The sequence below is a fragment of the Artemia sp. Qi Xiang Cuo genome, chromosome 1 (assembly GCF_049724085.1).
Source record: "Artemia sp. Qi Xiang Cuo chromosome 1, ASM4972408v1, whole genome shotgun sequence".
In the NCBI taxonomy this organism is placed as follows: Eukaryota; Metazoa; Arthropoda; class Branchiopoda; order Anostraca; family Artemiidae; genus Artemia; species Artemia sp. Qi Xiang Cuo.
In genome coordinates, this window is record NC_142794.1 from 15,275,951 (window position 1) to 15,292,249 (window position 16,299).

At 35.8% G+C, this 16,299-nt stretch overlaps 1 pseudogene; it reads left to right on the plus strand.

The window, feature by feature from the left end:
* The window catches only part of LOC148956042 (heat shock 70 kDa protein cognate 4-like), a 64,578-nt pseudogene extending 49,369 nt beyond the window's left edge, over positions 1 to 15,209 (plus strand).
* The last annotated feature ends 1,090 nt before the right edge of the window (positions 15,210 to 16,299 follow it).

The window sequence follows — 16,299 nt, forward strand, 5'->3', positions numbered from 1 at the left end:
TTCCTGAATTAAATTTATGTATTGTGTATCCAAGAGGTGAATAACCCCGAAAGAAGAGGCTGTTATTTCCATCCCTCAATACACATCTTTTGAAAAACTACACCAAAGTGGTATTTTCTGCTATTTTTGCCACAAAGTAACAGAACCAAGAGGATTATAAATTCCGAGATAGCCAATTGTATGTCTATGGTGTAAGCCCGAAATGAGGGGCTTTTTGCTCCCTCCTCCATAAACAATTTTTAAAAACCACATCAGACTGGTATTTTCTACCATTTTCTCCACTAAGTAACAAAACCAAGGGAATTGTCTCCGGCGCGCCGGAGACCAATGAAAAATATCAAAAATTCCTCTGGTCTTGATTTCAACTCCAAACTTAAACAGCGAGGCATTCAAGAGTCGTTATTTTTCATTATATTAAAAAAAATGTACCATTGTTGCATATCTAACCAATAAAAAATCTAAAAAATTCCTCTGATCTTGATTTCACCTCTTAACTTAAACTGTCCGGCCCCGCGCCGGAGGGGTTTCTATAAGAATGGATGGCTTTTTATCCAACATCAAAATAAAATAGTCAACTTTTTCCTATGTATGCGAGAAAAGCATGTTGATATAGAATTTAATCACTCTTATACTAAGATTTTGTAAAATTGCTGTATTGTCTGTCTTGGAAACAACTTCAATCGATAATGAATGCTAATAGATAGTTTCTTCAATTTTTTTTCATAATTTCCTACAATAAAATTTCTGTATTGTGTATCCAAGAGATGAATTCAAGAAAGAGTTTGTTACTTACTTACTTGCAATTTTTTCATAATGACAATGACATATCCAATAACGGATGTTGATAAGGAATTTATTAATTTTAATAGCTTGATTTTGTCAATGTTACCCCATGTGTTTAACAATAGATGTATGCTAATTCCTTTTCTGACATCTCCGATGCTTTAATAGATATTCTAAACTTTTGATATGCTAGCTTACTCTAAAAATAATGAACACATAACAATGTAATGCATAATATATTTTTAATGAAATAATGCTATGTAGAATATTAATACAAAATTATATTATGATACATACTCATACACACGTTCACTCTTAAACATCCAGAAACGATGTTCCCATGATATAGAATAGTTTTTACCATGTTTTATGCATTTATCACGATCTGGTATGTCCTTAGGTATCCAGCATACGAAAAACCTGACCTCATCTTAAGGACGGGGATAAATCATTTCAAATTTAGGACACTTTAATTCTTCTAGATTGAAAAGTGGAATTCTAGGGTCACACTTTTCAATTAAAACTTCACCTATAGGTAAATTGCCCTTTTCATAGAGTGCTTCAACCCCGAAAAAGCTGCAAATTTCACTGACATCCTCCTGGACACTTCTCAGTTCCTGACCAATATTATTAAGTGGTGTAATCACTCTATCGTAGAATCCCAGTCTGTTTATACGATGTAATGTAGTACTCCACAAGCTTTTATCATACTCAAACATGTTATAGTTCACTAACCAATGATAACAGTCAATTTCTTCGAGTTCCATTGACAATAATAAAAATGCTCATTCAAATATAACACCACAAGATGATTTTTTAAACCAATAAATTCTGTTTCATACAGTCCTATCATCTTGGTAGCTATTAATGTAGTTGTTAAGAAGAGAAATACATCATCAAACTTTTATACCTTTGCTCCAGGTTGAATGGTTTTATGGTTAAGCGGATGACTCCTAAACCATCTGAATTCATTTCAGGGAGGATTAATAGAACTCTCGGTATCTATTTTATACAAATGAAGTCTTGAAATTAAAATTTTTTTTTTTAATTTTTGTAATGTGTATCCAAGCGGCGAATTCAAGAAAGATATTTTGTCGTTTTAAGATACGTACAAAAAAAAGATAAAAAATAAATAAAGTTGAGTAATTTCGAAGTTTAAAAAAAATAGTTTTTTTTATGAAAAAAAATATTGAATTAGAATCAACAGTCCTCATCATCATTATGAGTATCCAAAACTGGACTTAAGTTTCACATTTGAACTAGAGAATTGTCTTTCCATAATTTTCTGACAAGAAACTAGAGTTTACGGTCAAAAACCCTTATTAGCTTACATTTTACGGAAATAGTTTTATTTTTCGATCCAAAAATAGATTTAAGTTTCACATTTGAACCAGATAATTGTATTTTCCCTAATTTTCTTACAAAAAACTAGAGATTACGGCCAAAAACCCTTTAATAGCTCAGATTTTACAGAAATAGTGTGTCTGACAATACATGTACGCAAATTCCCTTTCTTACGTCTCAGATGTTTTAATAGAAATTCTAAACGCTTGATATGCTAGCTTACTCTTAAAAATAATGAACACGTAGCAATGTAATATTTTTAATGAAATAATGCTATGCAGAATATTAATACAAAAATATATTATGATACATTATTAATATCAATGATTAACTTTGGACATTTTGAATCTTTTCATAAAATAGTTCACCATATTCTCTCCTGATATTACAGTTATTTTCTTCTATTAGTTCGTAATCATTAGAATAATCATTATTCCATTTTGAATCAAAAACAATTTTTAATGGTGTCTCATGAAAAGGCTCAATATGCTTTTCGTCTTTGGTATTATTTGATTCATTGACTGTTTGATCAATGCCAGTAACGTTTGCTGGTGCTTTGTTTCTCATCTTTTCATCTTTATATTCCGTAGTGATATTTTCTGAAATTGCCATTTTTATTTTTTTGGCAATTTCACTGTCTATTAACACATTATTTTTACACAGGTAACAGTTTCGGCACGTAAACAAGATATGGTTTACGATATTAGTAGCAGAGTATGCCTTTCTTTTATTAGCCTTCCGCTGAATACTAATACCCGAATGTTGATGATTGGATGTAACCGTAGGTAATGTGTTACCTGCAACAGTAGCAAGGAGTTGTCCTCTATCATCAACAATTATTTTTATGTTAGCATTCTCTTTGAGTGCAATCATCTCTGGAGATCTCAATCTCGCGTAACCACCATCATAAGAGTTGAATTTTCTTGGTATTCCAAAGAAATTTAATTCCTTACTGTCATGACAATGCATGCATACATTTCCAATAGGGCTACCACTTGTACTTGTTTCATAGTTTAAATACTTCTTCTTGTCGGCATTCAATGTTACAATAACCTTGTTATGTGAACACACTCTATTAAAATGTTCCATCTTCACTTTTTTTATTAAAGATATGACTTGTCTGTTTATCGTTCCACTGCGTAAAAAATACTGATTTAATACATGCAATAGACTAGGTAGTGTCGATAACCGGTCATAAAATACCAGAGGGAAAGCCACATCGTGTCTCTGACCAATCATAGAGCACAATTGTTAGAACCGTAAGCATATTTTGACATTTTAAGATACATACAAAAATAAAAATAAATAAATAAAGTTGAAAAATTTCGAAGTTTTAAAAAAATAGTTTGTTTTTATGAAAAAAAATATTGAATTATTAGTTCATATTTTACAGATATAGTTTTATTTTTCGATACTAAAAAAGACTCAAGTTTCACATTTGAACCAGAGAATTGTATTTTCCAATTTTTCTTACAACAAACTAGAGTTTACAGTCAAAAACCCATATTAGCTCAGATTTTACAGAAATAGTTTTATTTTTCGATCCAAAAATGGACTTAAGTTTCACATCTGAACCAGAGATTTGTATTTTCCATAATTTTCTTACAAAAAACTAGAGTTTATGGTCAAAAACCCTTATTAGCTCAGATTTTGCGGAAATAGTTTATTTTTTCGATCCAAAAATGGACTTAAGTTTCACATTTGAATCAGAAATTTCTTTTTACAGTAATTTTCTTGGAACAAACTATAGTTTACAGTACGGAACCCTCATTAGCTCAGATTTTACAGAAATAGTTAATTTTTTCGATCCTAAAAAGGACTTAAGTTTCACATTTGAACTAGCTAATTTTATTTTCCATAATTTTCTTGCAAAAAAACTAGAGTTTACGGTCAAAAACCCTAATTAGCTCAGATTCCCCCCCAAAAAATACTTTTCAGACATTTCTTGTTAAAAGTTTATTTTCAACTAATTCATCCGGGTTTTCGAAAGCAATTCATGCCAGAATACAGCACTATAAGTAGTCCAAGAAATCCCCTCTGTCCTGGCGCCCCGCCCCCAAAAAAAAACAATACTTTTCAGACATTTCTTGTTAAAACTTTATTTTCAACTAATTCATTTGGGTTTTTCTCAAGCAATTCGTACCACATAACAGCACTATAACTAGTCTAAGACATACACTCGGTCATCACCCCATCCCCCCAAACAAATACTTTTGAGACATTTCTTGTTCAAACTTTATTTGCAACTAATTCATACGGGTTTTGCATAAGCAATACGTAACACCGGACAGCACTGTAACTAGTCTAAGACATCCACTCTGTCAGCGCCCCCACCCCCAAAAAAATACTTTTCAGACATTTCTTGTTAAAAGTTTATTTTCAACTAATTCATCGGGTTTTTTGAAAGCAATTCTTTCCACATTACAGCCCTATAGCTAGTCTAAGATATCCACTCTGTCATCACCCCCACCCCCCAAAAAAATCCTTTTCAGACATTTCTCGTTAAAACTTTATTTTAAACTGATTAAGTTGGGTTTTTCACAATCAATTCGCACCACAGTACAGCACTATCACTAGTCTGAGACATCCAATCTGTCATCGCTCCATACCCCCAAAAAAATACTTTTCAGACATTTCTTGTTAAAACTTTATTTTCAACTAATTCATCCGGGTTTTCGAAAGCAATTCATGCCAGAGTACAGCACTATAACTAGTCTAAGACATCCACTCTGTCATCACCCCCACCCCCCAAAAAAATACTTTTCAGATATTTCTTGTTAAAACTTTATTTTCAACTGATTCATTTGGGTTTTTCACAAGCAATTCGTACCACAGTACAGCACTATCACTAGTCTGAGACATCCAATCTGTCATCGCCCCATCACCCAAAAAAATACTTTTCAGACAATTCTTGTTAAAACTTTAATGTAAACTAATTCATCCGTGTTTTTGAAAGCAATTCATGCCAAAGTACAGCACTATAACTTGTCTGAGACATCCACTCTGGTATCGCCCTCATCCCCCAAAAAATACTTTTAAGACATTTCTTGTTAAAACTTTATTTTCAACTAATTCATTTGGGTTTTTCACAAGCAATTCGTACCACAGTACAGCACTATCACTAGTCTAGATACATGAACTACTTATTTAACAAAAAAAATTCGTTTTACTTCTTCGTATAGTATAACGTTAAACTATTTTAAATTGACAACACTGACCAAACATCACTTGTGTATTATACAGTACACAATCATCCCATCTCCCCCAAAACACTTTTCAGCTATTTCTTGTTAAAAATTTTTATTTCAAGTCAATCACACGGGTTTCTAGCAAGTCGGCTCTGAAGTATTCGCAAATGCTAAACTCTTTTTTTTCCACCTTAATAGGATCAAATTTGCAAATTTCTAAACCCTTTTTTGCAAATGTCAATAAAAGAATTCTGATTGTAGCGTCCAATTTTTTAAATAACAAAGCCTACACACGTGTACACACTGTGCTTTCAAAACCCATCTGATTGAAAACATGAAAAGGTGCCAAGGAACGTAATCTCCTCAAAACTTAATTTTTTTGGCAATTTGCACGTCAAACAAAAAATATCCACGTGAAGCTGAAGTGTAATTCATTGTGCAATTCTTATCAAAAAACAAAAACCTTGCCAACTTTTAAAATGTTCACGCGTAAGTTTAATGACACACGCGTGGGTTTTCCGTGCGCAATTCAATGTACCGTTCGTATTGTATACACTATTGTCTTGTCCCGTTTCTTGTCCCTTTTCAATATATAGAGGGTTTTTCTTGTCCCTTTTCGTGTCCATTTTCAATCTATTATACTATTACTACTAGCATCTAAATCAGGCACGTAAGTATTAAAGGAAACCTAAAGGGACATGATATATCTTTGGTGGTGGGGGAGGGGTTCATGATTTTAAAAATATGTGCGATTATGAAAAAATCCTGTAGGAGATCCTGAGGTTCCTGTGGTCAGTTTGAAGGACACCCCTTGTGCGCCCCGGAATTTTTAAGTGGTCATTGTTTCGTCTAGATTCGTTACTGCAATGCTAAGCATTTGTGACGTATTTCAGTTTTCCAGTGAATATTTTACTTTTCCCTCTTATAAATTTTAATTTAACCTAATTTATGAATGTTCTAAATTACTAACAAAATAAACGACACCTTAAAGGCTAATCAAGGGTCTATTATGGTAGCATACTCTATAATATATACTAAAAAAGGATGAAGACCCTCCAGTGCTATTGATGGCACATAGGGCGTGGAGTTCATGTTTCAGTTACTGGGTATTTTTAAAGGAAGAGGTAGCAAGCATGTTGCCCAAACTTGGAGCAGCGGGAATCGAACCATGGGCCCCGTGTTGTCAAGCGCATAATCAGTCCGCTGTGCAACCACAGGGCTAATAAATATTTTAAGTATATATTTACGTGCATTGGGGATATAGCAGTGAACCATTGGGGATTAAAATTAAATCCCGAACTTGGAATTATTATTGGTACTTATGTATTGTACCGCCAACACCCGAATGCTTCCTTTAAGTAGAACTTTTTATGACGCTCAATCCTAATGAAATATTACAAAATATGATGAAAATATAATACTTTAGAAACAATTTGGGCTATATATTTGCAAATTAAGGGCGGGGGGTGGTTAAATATAGCAGGTCTCCGTGCAAATGTGTTAGGTACAATTATTCTGCATATTAGGAAGTAAGAATTGTTTTCTAATTTAACACTGTCCAAATACTTTACCCCCCCCCCCCATAATTTGCAAATATATAGACCAAATTATAGATTTCCTACCTATTCTGTCACTTGTCTTTATTTGTCTCACGCTAAGCTGAAGAAACTAACGAAGAAACCAGTTCTATTTAGGTTGTACGTAAGTGAGGCGGTTGAGTGTTGGCGGTATAATACATAAGTACATTATTATTTTAGTTTGTTTCTTTTGTTTCTGATATTATGCTTGTATTTTATCACCCGAAACTATTTATAGTTTGAAATCACGTGCTAAATTTCTGCTTTTATGTTATCATATTGTATTGGTGAATGCCGTGACTTTTAAAACGGCGCTGCCTACGGAGAGAAAATTGCCCAAAGAAAGCTTGATAACTTTGTTGTCTTGGATTTGCTAAAATTCTAAGAAACATATACATTAATGCAGCATCAAAGAACGTCTTATGGGGATAAAACTCAATGTGATTTCAGTGAACATCATTAAAATGTTTGTACCTGTAGTAGATAATTTAATGAAAAATTAGCGTAAGTAGTAAAAATTCTCAAATAATACCACTTTCGCTTTTTGGATAATATTTTCTTCCTGAGTTCTTAAGTTTGACCAACATTTTTGTAGAGCTTATTATTTGACGATGATGATGCTGTAGAGACACGGGGTTCCACCTTCATGGTTGGAATCTTTTCCCGTTTCCTTGTTAACCTACGTTGATTGGTAATAAAACTTGCCTTAAGTTTCCTATTTTGTAATAAAACATCCGCAAACACACCTCTATGTTGAGCTGGAGATTCAGCTTGATCAAGAAGTCAAATATTTCTGTAGAAAAACGTCCATCTTCTGGAAGGGCTGCAAATTCTACTAAGAGGTTGGCTACGCCAGTGGCGGTTGTAGCCGCTCTTGTGCCGGGGACAAAATATTGACTAGCGCCCCCCTGTCTCCCACAAAATCTTAAGACCAAATTTTAAGAATATTTTCATTAATTAACAGAATTATAGGTTATAGATTATAAGCTATAGGTTATACATGTTAAATTGTAGCCTATACGTTAGAACATGATTTAGGCTAAAAGTTGGTTATAGGTTATAGACTATAAGTTATAGGTTATACATGATAAAGAGTATAGGTTAGAACATAATTTAGGGTATAAGTTGACTTTAGATTATAGATTATAAATTATAGGTTAATACATACCATTTATCTAGGATACAGAGTGTATTTAGCATTTGGCTGCTATAAGGGGCCTCCAGGCCACTCAGCGTGTCCCTAGGTGGCGATAGGGGTATACCCTACAGATACATAGGGTATCTACATAGGAGGCACGGACCAAGGGGGGACTTTGTTCCTGGGAGTCCATAATACTAGGGTACCATTGCCTGGGGCCATGAATAGAGGCGGAGGAAGAAGACCCCTCAAATGTACACTCAATAGGGCCCATCGGTGTGTCCACACGTCCCATGAGTTACAAATATTCTTCCAGTAATGGGTTAAATTGCATGGTGATGCAGAACACCATCGCGGGAGGATTCTCTATAGGAGGACAACTGTGGCAGGGTGTAAGATCCAAATCTAAGGACAACAGCTTCTGCAAAGGGCTGTCTGGACCCTTTCAGGGTACCTGCAAGACTTGGGATCTTGCAGTAAACTCTATTCCTACTTGAGGATTGGCGCCCCTCGAGAAAATTATAGCCTAGTAAACGACACAGCATTCGGACGGGATTCTGATTAATGGACAATTCTTCTGGGCTTGGTCTGTTTTGACGAACGTTTTAGCGTTGAAAAACCTCTTCCTAGGTAATTTATCTACTATGGACTGCCTCCCCGTAGTAGCATCATAGTTTTAGGCATGAATATATAGTGAATTGGAGGTAATAGGCCTGAAACTGTCTGTGCAGAATTTCGACTCTTGTTGATAGAAGAGAACCGCCAAGTGTTGAAAACCCTGTTGTGACCAAGATTGGCCCAGGATGGCACAAGGCCTCCATTAGGAGAAGACCAGGAATTACTCCAGGGCTAACAACAGGGCGAACAAGATCACGTGCCTATTTCTAGGCCAATCAACAGGTTAGAATACTGGGCTAACACGGTGACATCACCAGACTCCCTGGGATTTCAGCATTGGATTTGCGCAATAGCCCCTAAAGGTATTATCAAGCGACACAACAAATATAAGGAAGGATTGTCAGTATAGTTGATATTAGTGTGTGAATAGAATTCAAGGAGTGAGAACAGTTTGACTTTACTCATTTATTTATTTGGCAAGATATATATTTGCAATAATGAGTGGAATGTTTACGCTATTAGAAGTCGATAGTGGAGCTGGCAGCAGCAGCAATAATACAAGAGCACCAAACATTGCGGTAGAAATCGCAAGACTTTGTCGCAAGATCTCGACTTTGTCTCGAGTGGGAAGAAGTATATGCAGGATACGTGTTATCTTTGAGTAAATTTAAAATAGAGGACCAATTATGCTTCGCTGCAAAAGTCGATTTAATACATATACATAGACTTCAAAGTGCTTTAAATGCAATAGCTAAGTATATTGAGGACAATAAGTTATATCGGTAATTGTGTATGTGTAATATATTATTGTTGTAATTATGCTCATACACAATAAAATTGTTACGAAATCGAAAATGTCTCCTTTCTTTTTGTTAGATTTTTTTAAAGGAGGCTAGCAAATATTTTTAAAGTAGAACGAAACCTGGTTGTACTGGAGTCAGCTGTGAGAGAGTTAGGACTGAAAAATGGATGGATCTGACAAACGAAGAAACATGATAAATCTTGTGAATATGGAAAAACGTTTGATCCTAGATGATGATCATCTCAAGTTATCTCTTCAACGGAATATATTGTCTCAATGAACACTTGACAATATAATGGGGAATGATTCTCCCCCATTGGACTATTGTATGAAGCTTTTAAAACGTGACTCAAATGCTTTTACTCAATTTATTGATATATTAATTGAAACAAAGCAGAATAATATCGTGGATATACTTTTGAATACATTGCCTTAGATTCTCTGCAGATGACTCTCTCTTCAAAACAGGTTATGTAACGTCACAGAGTTAGTCCTCCCCTATCCCCCTCTGAATTTATCGAACGTGGATCAATTCTGTGTTGCCACTTATGCCACATTTCGCGGCATTATGCCGCGATTCTGAGAGAAATGCCGCATAAAATTTTGATTATGCCGCATGCCACGATTATGCCGCGAAATGGCTGTTTATACCACATTTGTTTCCGTATGTAAAAATTTTCCAACTTTAAGTTTCTTATCTTTCGCAAATGTCATTGTTGCATAAAATTGGGATTTCAAAGACGCGTCCGACTCGTTTCACGGAAGTCAACTACGGACCTTAATTAATGACCCTTCGGCGGTCGGCAGCTTGTCCCCTGGGAGGCCAGTGTGTTCGAATGGGGTTGAGTTATTTTTGCGGGTCTGACGAAACTTTGACGTTCGAGTTTCTCAGTTCATCTCATGACTTCATTGACCTCTGTCAGCTCAGCCCAAGTGTTTTCAAGTTAGCAATAAGGACCAGACAGACTTGCCTTATTTCACAGGATTGTCTGATGGTATTGATGGTAAGTAGTAACTATATTTAAGTAGCCTAGGCGTCGTAAGAACCGTTATTAGCCAAAATGTGTGTGGGGGGGAGGAGGTATTTATCAACTGGCTGGTCATTTTTACCGACTGTTTTATGCAGACAAAAACGATTAATATTGAGAAAAACACGACTGTGTTGACAAAAATTCGGCTTATTTTAAGAAAAACAACCAATTTCAAGACTAAACCGACTGTTTTTAAGAAAAATCTACTGTTTCCAAGTAAAAATTTGACTGTTTTTACGAAAAATAGTGGCGCTGCGCGTTGACTCGACTACTTTTTAAAGACTGGCTGACGATATTCAGGGGGGGGGCGCCTCCCGCCTAGTCGTCATGGCCCTGGATGTAATCAGGTCAGAACGAGTTTATTGGGCCATAAATCAATGGCCTATCCGTGGGCGGCTTCTATGATTTGTTTTCTGTTTACAAAAATGCGTGCTTTAACTAGTTGCCAGTTCGTTACTTCATCATTTCAAAATTCGAATTCATCATATGGTATCAACGAGAGGAGTAGTTCCTACCGAAAGTTTTGAAAGCCAGATTCTCACTAGAAGAGATCATCAAAATCACGATGATTAAACAACTAATAAGTATAATTTTTTTCGAAATTAGCAATTTCCTTGTTAGCACTTTCCTTGTCGACTGTGTCCAGCCTTTCTACTCTCCGACGCGGCTGGCTGGGCGCAAAATATATGATAACTGAATGTGCCTCTGTGAAAGTGAAAAACAAGACCAAAGGTTCTATGGGATCCCAAAAATTCAATATTTAATCCAGACATTGGGTTTTGTCTTCGCTAGATCCAGTCTTCGTCAGACTCCTTGAACATTTTTACTCTTAAAGATCTAGAAACAGATTAAGGCAAAATAGCTAATCCTCTGAGAAAACCAAGTTCAGATTTGGATTCAGCATGTGTGATTACCTTTATAAGTCATATCTATTTTGACGATACCGATCAAAACGATCCTGCCTTCTGCCAATTTTCCGGTTTCGCCGAAATTCCGGAGCTACTTGTCTGGCGAAAAATTAAAGCTCGGAAACGAATTTAGCGTATCTTCTTACCCTTATTTCCAACATCTAGTCAACTTCAAATAAAAAATGTACGTATAACAAATTATCCGGTTTCAGCCGGATATAAGCATCGATAAATAAATGAAACCAAAAACGAACAGAAATTACAATAAATAACCGAGTCAAACTCAAAACGAGCAGAAATTAACATAAGTTGGGCGCAAAACCCCTATGCCTTCCCAAGGCCAGAACAAAATTTGCACTTTACTGAAAAAATATAAATGTTTTTACTTTTATAAATTTAATAAATCAAATAATATTAACATTTTGATTACTGAATATCAGTACATGTATATTAAACTGACAATGCACATTCATTTGTATTTTTTCAGTAAAGTGCAAATTTTGTTCTGCCCTTGGGAAGGCAAAGGGGTTTTGCGCCCAACTTATGTTAATTTCTGCTCGTTTTGAGTTTGAATCGGTTATTTATTGTAATTTCTGTTCGTTTTGGGTTTCATTTATTTATCGATGCTGATTTGTGGTAGTTTCACGCTTGGTAGACTATTTGATTTTATTTTTGCTCATTTTTTGTTTAATGGAGCTCTTTACTTTTCTTTGAAAAACTTATTTTGTGGAAAAAGTTTTTTTTAATTAATTTCTGTTCGTTTTATATTGACATAGTCTTTTCAGGGAAAAAGAAAATAAAACTTTAAATCTTTTCGCTTTTTAAGACTTCATAGCTTGGCATTCTAATTGTATGCTGGCGAGAAATTTTAAGCAATTTTTAACAACATACACCCTTTTAAAAATCTGGACACAAATAGTAGTGTTTAATTTAGTTTCATACCTCCTCTAGTTGGCCCAAAATGGAAAACTTGATACCATTCCCAAAATAATCTGTTTACTTTCTTTGCTAGCATGGATACACTTACGCTATTTTGATATGGTTAAATTTTAAGAGCAGAAGTAGCCCGGAAACTTTGAACCTGATACCCTCAGTTGTTCTTGGGATACTGCTGAGATGCCTTATTTGGAATTAGCAATATCACAGTGAATTTTGATTTAATCTCATCGCAACATTTAGTTTTTAAACATAATGAGCAAATGGGAGGGTAGGCGAGGGAGGGTGGGAATGGAAAGGGGATTAGTTGCCCTCCAATCACTTTCGACTATTAAAAAGGGCATCATCCCATTCTATTTTCAATCGAATGAGCCCCATTTGAAGCTCCCACGACAACTCCTTCGATACGAAGTGCCCTGGTTTAAACAACAACAACAACAAAAAATATTACTAATCACTTTTGACTATCAAAAAGGGGACTAGCCCTTTGAATTTCAAATCGAATGAGCCCTTTTTCAAGTTTCTAAGACAAAGATTTAAAAAAAAAAACCTTATATGCCCCCAGGGCATAACTTATAACCTTTGCCCTGAGGGTTTTGGGGGAGTGTCCTCCTCAAAAACATATTTTCTATCTGGAAATCAACTACGCTGAACAAAATGGCTATCTCAAAATTCTATTGGATGTGTTTGGTGGAATGATGGGCGTGAGGGGGGCTAGTTGCCCTCCAATCAGTTTCGACTATTAAAAAGGGCACTAACACATTGAATTTCCAATCAAATTTCCCTGTTTTGAAGTTTCTACGACAACGCCTTCTATAAAAATCTTATATGCCCCCAGGGCATAACTTAAAACTCTTGTCCTGAGGGTTTTGGGGGATTGTCCTCCTCAAAAAAATATTGTCTATCTGGAAATCAACTACGCTGAACAAAATGGCTATCTCAAAGTTTTGATTGGATGTGCTTGGGGAAATGGAGGGCATGAGAGGGGGGTTAGTTGCTCTCCAATCACTCTCGACTATTATAAAGGGGACTAGCCCTTTCAATTTTCAATCAAATAAGTTTTTGTGAAGTTCCTATGACAACACTTTCTATAAAAACCTTATATGCCCCCGGGGCATAGCTTATATCCCTTGCCCTGAGGGCAGTAGGGTGAGTGTCCTCTTCAAAAATATAATTTTTGTCTGAAAATTAACTACGTTGAACAAAATGGTTATCTTAAAATTTTAGGTATTTTAGATGTTTTTGGGTATTCTCATAATGGTAGGCGTGGAAGGGGTGTTAGTTGCCTTCCAATCACTTTCAACTATTAAAAAAAGCACAAGCCACTCCAATTTCCAATCGAATGAGCCCTTTTCCAAGTTTCTACGACAACTCCCTCGATACAAAGTGCCCTGGTCTAAAAAAAAAAAAAAAAAAAAAAAAAAAAAAAAAAAAATTGCCCCAACATCGTTCTTTACATCGTTATTTACTATACTGTTCGTCTGTTCACAAAGAAATCTTACAAGATTGTTGAGTACACTCTTCCAAAAGTTTTCAAAATACAAAAGTCCCCCACAGCAAAGGTCTTGTTTTAGTTGATTTGCTGAAAAATATTCTTTTTTGTTGTTATGCATATTGATCAAAAAACATTGAAGGGCAACTTACACACCCTTTTTTCCCAAAGTTACCTGATAAAAATTTCGAGATAGCCATTTTGTTCAGTATAGTTAAAAGATCCAATAACTATGTCTTTAGGGGTAAAAAGAATCACCCACAGTCCGTGGAGGGTCAAGCTATGAAATTTGCCTATTTTTTATGAATAGTATTCATTATTGGGAATTGTACAGACATTTTTTTTTGGGGGGGGGGGGGGCTTGGGGTTGATTTCAATAGGGAGAATCTTTCTTGGGGAGAAATTGGGGGGGGGGGCAAATTTCCAGGGGAAATTTTACACTGGGGGATTTGACAAAATTCCTATACGAAATTCTTTTTAACTGTCTTACATTCTCTTTTCCAACTCCATTTTGCGTGTAGAGATGTTCCACGGGAATTATCCAGGGGCTATTTTCCGCGTGCTTTGATTTTCGGGGAAAAATTTCCACGGGAGGTGGCATTTCTGGAGTAAGCGAGAAACTGATTAGAGATTAAAGTTTGTATTCAAGTGAAAGTATGCTAAGGAGAATTTTTCAGACTGAATCGCCCGCAAGAAATTTTACAGGGAAGGGGGATTCTCAGCACGGATGGAACTGTCTGGAGAGAATTTGACGGAGGGGGGGTGCACTTTACGTCGAATGCAATTTTCACGGAGGGGTCTCCCGTAAGGGAGGGGGTATATTTCATGAAAGATGAGCCGGATTTACTGGGATTATTTGAAGAACGATCAGAAATCTAAAAAACACTAATTTTTTTTAACTGAAAGTAAGGAGAGATACATTAAAACTCAAAACGATCAGAAGTTATTCCATATTTAAAGGGTTGCCCCTTCCTCAATGCATTGCTCCTTACGCTAAAACTGTTAGCCCTTACGAAAAAGCTTCCTGTTCTAATTAAACTGTATTTCAGTAGCTGTTCTTAAAAAATTGGGATAAACAGTCAAACTTTAGCGTAAAGAGCAAGGTATTGAGGAGGGGCAACCCTTCATTTACTGAATAATATCTGTTTGTCTTGAGCTTTAATTTTTCTCCTTATTATCAGTTTTAAAAAAACTTGTTTTTTTATTTATCTAGTTATAACCGATACGATAGTTCTTCCTAAAATGGCACATAATTCGACATAGTATTATGTTATAACACGGTATTATGATAATATCAAGACCCATATTTATATTATTGTAAATCAAAGACTAGCAGGATCAATACTAGTTAAATATTTCTCTTGTTTATAGACTAAACGTGTTACAACATAATGGCAGAAGTGATAGATATCGATCAGGAGTATGAGGACGGTGATAAAGACTCGGACAATAGTGAACCCTCCAATAAAAAACCGAGGATTACAAAGAAAAAGGCAGACCAAAGATACAAGACTAAGTGGGAAAGGTAATCTGAATTTAATGAATGCTTACGAAAATGAAAGGTGCAGACCGGTCAAAACAGTGGATATTTAGGTCACTGTCTTTACTGCAAAAAGGATTTCGTTTGTAAAAAAGGGAAACACGACGCAAAAAGGCACAAACAGACCAAAGCTCACGAAGAAAATAAAAAGCGTGGATAACTTCGTCTTCTAAGACCATGCCATTGAGTCTTCATTTTTCTGGTGATTCAAAAATCGAAAGAGTGGCCACTGTTGAGGCGAAGCTAGTGAAATTTCTCGTTGAGCACGATCTACCCTATTCGCTTTCTGAAGACTTGCTGAAACTTGTGAAAAGTATACCAGGCCCAGATCTTCTAAGCCAGGCCACCCTTGGTAGAACTAAAGTAACTAATATTGCTCGACAAGCGTTGGCCCCTCATTTTCGTGAAAAGCTTCTTGAAAACCTCAAAACGAATCTTTTCTCCGTAGTAATTGACGAGAACACAGATTCCTAAGTAGCCAAACAACTTTCTGTTTGTGTCAGCTTTTGTGACGAAGCAATGAATGTGTAGGTAGATTTGCTCGCTCTTGTCGAATGCAGCGACGGATCAGCGTCTTGTCTATTCAACCAGCTAGGGAAGGTAATGGATGATGTCAAGAAGGCGGGCGTTCCTCTAAAAAACTGGGTCGGATTCTGCTCTGACACAATGAATGCTATGATGGGGATAAACCACTCAGTCAAAACACTTGTTGAAGGGAAAAATCCCTGGGTTAAAGTTGTGGAATGTAGCTGCCATCTGTTTGCCCTAATTGCAAGTCATGCTTGCAAAAAACTGTCCAAGAGCCTCGAAGATCTATATCGGACTGTGTGCAATCACTTCAAGCACAGTGCAAAACGCTGAGATGAATATAGGAAGGGATTTCAAGTCTTTACTCAAGTAGAACAGCACAGATTCCTTGCTTTGGCTCCAACACGCTGGTTG